The sequence below is a fragment of the Rattus rattus genome, chromosome 3 (assembly GCF_011064425.1).
Source record: "Rattus rattus isolate New Zealand chromosome 3, Rrattus_CSIRO_v1, whole genome shotgun sequence".
Taxonomy (NCBI): domain Eukaryota; kingdom Metazoa; phylum Chordata; class Mammalia; order Rodentia; family Muridae; genus Rattus; species Rattus rattus.
In genome coordinates, this window is record NC_046156.1 from 214017182 (window position 1) to 214024975 (window position 7794).

A 7794-nucleotide genomic window follows, 5' to 3' on the forward strand; every position below is an offset into this window, starting at 1 on the left:
TAGGTAGTGGCTTAGTCCCTGGAAGCTCTGGTTGGTTGGCATTGTTGTTCATATGGGGTCTCGAGCCCCTTCAAGCTCTTTCAGTCCTTTCAAAGATTCCTTCAACAGGGGTCCTGTTTTCAGTTCAGTAGTTTAATGATGGCATTCACCTATGTATTTGCTGTATTCTGGCTGTGTCTCTCAGGAGAGATCTACATCCGGTTGCTGTTGGCCTGCACTTGTTTGCTTGATCCATTTTATATAGTTTGGTGGCTATATATGTATGGGCCACATGTAGGGCAGGCTCTGACTGGGTATTCCTTCTGCCTCTGTTCTAAACTTTGCCTCCCTTTTCGTCCCAAGGGTATTCTTGTTCCCCTTTTAAAGACGGAGTGAAGCATTCACATTTTGGTCATCCTTCTTGAGTTTCATGTGTTCTGTGCATCTAGGGTAATTCAAGCGTTTGGGCTAATATCCACTTATCAATGAGTGCATACCATGTGTGTTTTTCTGTGATTGGGTTACCTCACTCAGGATGATATTTTCCAGTTCCATCTATTTGCCTATGAATTTCATAAAATCATTGTTTTTGATAGTTGTGTAGTATTTCATTGTTTAGATGTACCATATTTTCTGTATCCATTCTCTGTTGAAGGGCATCTGGGTTCTTTCCAGCTTCTGGCTATTATAAATAAGGCTGCTATGAACATAGTGGAGCATGTGTCTTTGTTATATGTTGGAGCATCTTTTGGGTATATGCCCAAGAGAGGTATACTGGATCCTCAGGTAGTTCAACGTCCAATTTTCTGAGGAACCTCCAGACTGATTTCCAGAATGGTTGTACCAGTCTGCAATCCCACCAACAATGGAGGAGTGTTCCTCTTTCTCCACATCCTCACCAGCATCTGCTTTCACCTGAGTTTTTGATCTTAGCCATTCTGACTGGTGTGAGGTGGAATCTCAGAGTTGTTTTGATTTGCATTTCCCTTATGACTAAAGATTTTGAACATTTCTTTAGGTGCTTCTCAGCCATTTGGCATTCCTCAGCTGTAAATTCTTTGTTTAGCTCTGAACCCCATTTTTTTCCAGAAAGGTATTTATTATAGTAACAAAATTAATAAAGCATAAGAGTTGACTTAGAGGATGCATTTCTTTTAAGAACGAAATATTTAGAATTTAAAATATATTCTATAAATCAAAAAGGAATGTAAATTTATGCCATAGAAGAAGACAAATAACACAAGAATGACAATGGTAGTGTAAGTATGGAGTATAAATTTCTAAGATTGCACTGACTATAAGAACTGTCATTATTCCATGGCAATATTTACTAGAAAACTATAATCCTTTTTTGGTGCTTTAAAATTTTTAACTAACATACATAGTAGTAGATTTCATTCTGACATTTTCAAACAAATTTATTTTTGACTCTCCACTTCCACTTTTCTTCATCAGTTCCTTCAACACCTTCTTGAAGCTCTATATATCCTTTATAATACTATTCCCTTCATTGCCACATGTGCTCTATTTATTACCCTCCTCATGATTCCTCAACATGTCTTTTGTCTGCATCTCTTGGTCTTCTTCTAGCCCATAACTGTTTTCACTCCACCTACATTCATGTGAACATGTCTTTGTTTGACAAACAGCATGTGACCTTGATTTTTCTGAGTCTGTCACCTTGCTGAATTGTTTGCAAGTCAATGAACCCCATTTTTTAATATATATATTTGTCTCTCCGCAGTCTAACTTCTTGAGTTCTTTGTATATTTTGGATATAAGCCCTCTATCAGTTGTAGGATTGGGAAAGATCTCTTCCCAATCTGTTGGTTGTCTTTTGGCCTAACAACAGTGTCCTTTGCCTTACAGAAGCTTTGCAGTTTTATTAGATCCCATTTGTCGATTCATGATCTTAGAGCATAAGCCATTGGTGTTTTGTTCAGGAAATTTTCTCCAGTGCCCATGTGTTCAAGATTCTTCCTCAATTTTTCTTCTATTATTTTGAGTGTATCTGGTTTGATGTGGAGGCCCTTGATCCACTTGGACTTAAGCTTGTACGGGGTGATAAGCATGGATCAGTCTGCATTCTTCTACATGCTGACCTCCAGGTGAACCAGCACCATTTGTTGAAAATGCTTTCTCTTTTCCATTGTATGGTTTTGGCTCCTTTGTCAAAAATCAAGTGACCATAGCTGTGTGGGTTCATTTCTGGGTCTTCAATTCTATTCCACTGGTCTGTCTCTCTGTCTCTGTATGAACACCATGCAATTTTTATCACTATTGCTCTGTAATACTGCTTGAGTTCAAGGATAATGTTTCCCCCAGAAGTCCTTTTATTCTTGAGGATAGTTTTAGCTATCCTGGGTTTTTGTTATTCCAGATGAATTTGGAAATTGTTCTATTTAACTCTCTGAAGAATTGGATTGGTATTTTGATGGGGATTGCATTGAATCTGTAGATTGCTTTTGGTAAATGGCCACCTTTACTATATTAATCCTGCCAATCCATGATCATGGGAGATCTTTCCATCTTCTGAGATCTTCTTCAATTTCTTTCTTCAGAGGCTTGAGGTTCTTATATAGATTTTTCACTTGCTTCGTTAAAGTCACACCGAGGTATTTTATTTTATTTGGGACTATTATGAAGGATGCTGGACAGATGTTTTATTTATATATTTGTCTACTCTGAAGAACCAAAGATAGTGGCAGTTAAATTTAGGGACATTCTTCTAGATTTTGCCCTCAACTAGAAAAGAAAATGAGCATCTATTACTTTGTGAATAATTCTTTTACCTTAAGGAACCTTTTTTTCATTTTGGCCTTATTGCACCAAATAGTTAAAGGAATTACAAAATATGACTAAAAGCCAGCTCTCTACACACATTCAACATGTATATTTGTGCCTCCAATGAATATCAACAAAGAAACAAACACACAGGGGGAAAAGTGAAAGTGTATGGAAAGGAGGTGATGTGTGAGAATAGGAATAACCTCTGCTGTTGTACCAGACCCAAATATAGAAGAATGCGCTAGAATAAAGCCTGGTCATTCTTTGTCAAAATGGCTATGTCCTGGATACCTCCCTTGCATGTCCACATAGCCATTTGAGGATGGTTGGAAAAAACTCTCATTCCTCCAATGGAGTTCTTCTGTTCTCAGTATAGTGGTTGGTTGTGAGCGGTCTGCCTTTGTATTTGTCATGCTCTGGCAGAGCCTCTCAGCATACAGCTATATATCAGGCTCCTGTCAGCATACACTTCTTGGCATCAGCAATACTGGGTTTGGTGGCTGTATGTATATGGGCTGGATCCCCAGGTGGGGCAGTCTCTGGATGGTCTTTCCTTCAGTCTCTGCTCCAAACTATGTCTCCATATTTTCTCCTATGAATTTTTTTGTTTTCCCTTCTAAGGAGGAGGAGGAAGCATCCACACTTAGGTCGTCCTTCTTGAGTTTCATGTAGTCTGTGGACTGTATCTTGGGTTATCCGAGATTTTGGGCTAATATCCACTTATTAGTGAGCACATACCATTTTTTTTACCTCCCTCAGGATGATATTTTCTAGTTTCACATATTTGCCTATGAATTTCATGAAATCATTGTTTTTAATATCTGAGTAGTACTCCATTGTGCAAATGTATCACATTTTCTGTATCCATTCCTCTGTTGAGGGACATCAACAGAGGCTATTCTAAATAGCTTTTGCCCATTATAAGTAAGGCTGCTATGAACATGGTGGAGCATCTGTCCTTATTATATGTTGGAGCATCTTTTGGGTATATGCCCAGGAGAGGTAGAGCTGGGTCCTCAGGTAGTACTATGTCCAATTTCCTGAGGAAACTCCAGGCTGATTTCCAGAATGGTTGTTGTAGTTTGCAATCCCACGGACAATGGAGGAGTGTTCCTCTTTCTTCACATCCCTGCCAGCATCTGTTTTCACCTGAGTTTTTCATCTTAGCTATTCTGACTGGTGGGAGGTGGAATCTCAGGGTTGTTTTGATTTGCATTTCCCTGATGACTAAGGATGTTGAACATTTCTTTAGGTGCTTCTTAGCCATGCAATATTCCTCAGTTGAGAATTCATTGTTTAGCTCTGTACTCCATTTTTAATATGGATAGTTGATTCTCTGGTGCCTAACTTCTTGAGTTCTTTGTATATATTGGATATTAGTCCTCTCTTGGATGTAGGATTGTTAAAGATCTTTTTTCAATCTGATAACCATCAGGTTGCCATTTTATCCTAATGACAGTGTTCTTTGACTTACAAAAGCTATGCAATTTTAGGAAGACCCATTTGGTTAGGGTTAGGGTTAGGGTTGGGGTTAGGGTTAGGGTTAGGGTTAGGGTTAGGGTTAGGGTTAGGGTTAGGATTAGGATTAGGTTTAGGGTTAAGGTAAGCCATTGGTGTTCTGTTCAGGAAATTTTCCCCAGTGCCCAGGTGTTCGAGGTTCTCCTCTACTTTTTCTTCTATTAGTTCAAGTAAATCTGGTTTTATGTGGAGGTCCTTGATTCACTGAGCTTTTTACAAGGTAATAAGAGTGCATTGATTTGCATTCTTCTACATGCTGACAGCCAGTTGAAGCAGCATCATTTTATGAAAATTCCATCTTTTTTCCACTGAATCATTTTAGGTCCTTTGTCATACCATAAGTATGTAGGTCCATTTCTGGGAAAGAACTTTTTGAAGGAAGTGACATTAGTCCTTTTCAGAAGAATGGGCAAATTCTGGAGCAAAAGTGGTCTTTCTGTTGGTGGGAAGAAATGGACATGAGAATTAGCAGAACCTTTTTCTGTTCAAGAAAGTGAGAGTGTGACAGGAAGGAAGGGATGTGTTGGTAGAAATGAGACATGTGCATAGATGGATACACTGGAACAAAGCTGTAAATGGCCTGTCACATGGTTACATATCACTTCTCTGAAGATAACTCTCACTTGCTGCTAAGAGAGTGATGTGGTGAAAGTGATCACTTAAGTTCTTGATGAAAAGAGTACCATGATTCAAGTCATAGACTAAGAATATTAGTCTGGCAATATTTTGCTGACATAAGACAGTTGCTGGAGGGCTCTTTTAATAATAAATGAGCTCTCTTCTCTCCTGCTGATAAAGAGATGCTGAAGCCTATACTGGAATTCATAAACTCCAACATAGTTTGCAGCAAATGCTGAAATCAGCTGCATAGCCCTTCTTATAAGGTTGAAAGCAATTCAATGCCAGATTTAAGACAAGTTCATATGTTTGCAAACTAATATGTTTGAAAAAAATACAACAAAAAATGGAATATTTGCAGCAATGTAACTTCAATAATACTGCTTTAGCTATTTCCAACCTGTATTTGTATACCCAATTACAGCTAGTTTATTAAGTTTGTTTAAAAATTTGCATACAAAATTATTTTCTGACTCTTTTTTTGTAGAAGTGGCAGGGCATCATTATATGTAGATTCACGTGCATTTCTATGTTCAAAACGCAATTTACCCTCTGTTAGATTGAGAATTTGCATTGAGCATACTCCTTCCTATCACAAAGTATGGAATACAGATGAATAGTGAGTGAATATTGTTATTTTTTCTCCATCTCTATTAACTTGGGTATTTCTTACTTACATTTCAATTGTTAGTCCATTTCCCGCTTTCCGGTCCACCATCCCCATAACCCCTCCCCCTCCACTTCTATATGGGTGTTCCCCTTGCCATCTTCTCCCCATTACTCCCCTCCCCAGCCTCCTGCCCATTAACGTCGTCCCCCCAACAATCACATTCACTGGGGCTTCACTCTTTGGGTAGTGGCTTAGTCCCTGGAAGCTCTGGTTGGTTGCCATTGTTGTTCATATGGGGCCTTCAAGCTCTTTCAGTCCACTTGAAAGCTGAAGCTTTGTACAGGGTGGTAAGCATGGATCGATCTGCATTCTTCTACATGTTGACCTCCAGTTGAACCAGCACCATTTCCTGAAAATGCTATCTTTTTTCCATTGGATGGTTTTGGCTCCTTTGTCAAAAATCAAGTGACCATAGGTGTGTGGATTCATTTCTGGGTCTTCAATTCTCTTCCACTGGTCTATCTGTCTGTCTCTGTACCAATACCATGCAATTTTTATCACTATTGCTCTGTAAATACTGTTTGAGTTCAGGGATAGTGATTCCCCTGGAAGTTTTTCACTGTTGAGGAGAGTTTTAGCTATCCTGGTTTTTTTGCTATTACAGATGAATTTGCAAATTGTTCTGTCTAACTCTTTGAAGTTTGGATTGGTATTTTGATGGGGATTGCATTGAATCTGTAGATCGCTTTTGGTAAAATGGCCATTTTTACTATATTAATCCTGCCAATCAATGAGCATGGGAGATCTTTCCATCTTCTGTGATCTTCTTCAATTTCTTTCTTCAGAGACTTGAAGTTCTTATTATACAGATCTTTCACTTGCTTGGTTAAAGTCACAATGAGGTATTTTATATTATTTGAGACTATTATGAAGGGTGTCATTTCCCTAATTTCTTTCTCGGCTTGTTTCTCTTTTTTGTAAAGGAAGGCTACTAATTTATTTGAGTTAATTTTATACCCAGCCACTTTGGTGAAGGTGTTTATCAGGTTTTGTAGTCCTCTGGTGGAACTTCTGTGATCACTTAAGTATACAATCATATCGTCTGCAAATAGGGATATTTTGACTGCTTCCTTTCCAATCTGTATCCATTTGGTCTCCTTTTTTTGTGTGATTGCTCTGGCTAGGACTTTGAGAACTATTTTGAATAAGTAGGGAGAGAGTGGGCAGCCTTGTCTAGTCCCTGATTTTAGTGGGATTGCTTCAAGTTCCTCTCTGTTTAGTTTAATATTAGCTACTGGTTTGCTGTATATGGCTTTTACTATGTTCAGGTATGGGCCTTGAATTCCTATTCTTTCCAGGACTTTTATCATGAAGGGGTGTTGAATTTTGTCAAGTGCTTTCTCAGCATCTAATGAAATGATCATGTGGTTTTTATCTTTCAGTTTGTTTATACAGTAGATTACGTTTATGGTTTTCTGTATATTAAACCATCCCTGCATGCCTGGAGTGAAGCACACTTGATCATGATGGATGATTGTTTTTTTTTTTTTTTTTTTTTCGGAGCTGGGGACCAACCCAGGGCCTTGCGCTCATAGGCAAGCGCCTACCACTGAGCTAAATCCTCAAACTCGGATGATTGTTTTGATGTGCTCTTGGATTCGGGTTGACAAGAATTTTATTGAGTATCTTTCCATTGATATTCATAACAGAAATTGGTCTGAAGTTCTTTTTCTTTGTCGGGTCGTTGTGTGGTTTAGGTATAAGAGTAATTGTGGCTTCATAGAAGGAATTCGGTAGCGCTCCATCTATTTCAGTGTCATGGAATAGTTTGGATAGTATTGATATGAGGTCTTCTCTGAAGGTCTGATAGAATTCTGCACTGAACCCATCTGGATCTGGGCTCTTTTTTGTTGGGAGACTTTTAATGACTGCTTCTATTTCTTTAGGAGTTATGGGGTTGTTTGAATGGTTTATCTGGTCCTGATTTAACTTTAGTTCTTGGTATCAGTCTAGGAAATTGTTCATTTCCTCCAGATTTTCAAGTTTTGTTGAATATAGGCTTTTGTAGTAGGATCTGATGATTTTTTGAGTTTCCTCTGATTCTGTAGTTATGTCTCCCTGTTCCTTTCTCATTTGTTAATTTGGAAACACACTCTGTGTCGTCTGGTTAGTATGGCTAAGGGATTATCTATTTTGTTGATTTTCTCAAAGACCAGCTTTTGGTTCTGTTGATTTCTTTATATAGTCTTTTGTTTCATTTGGTTGATTTCAGCTCTGAGTAT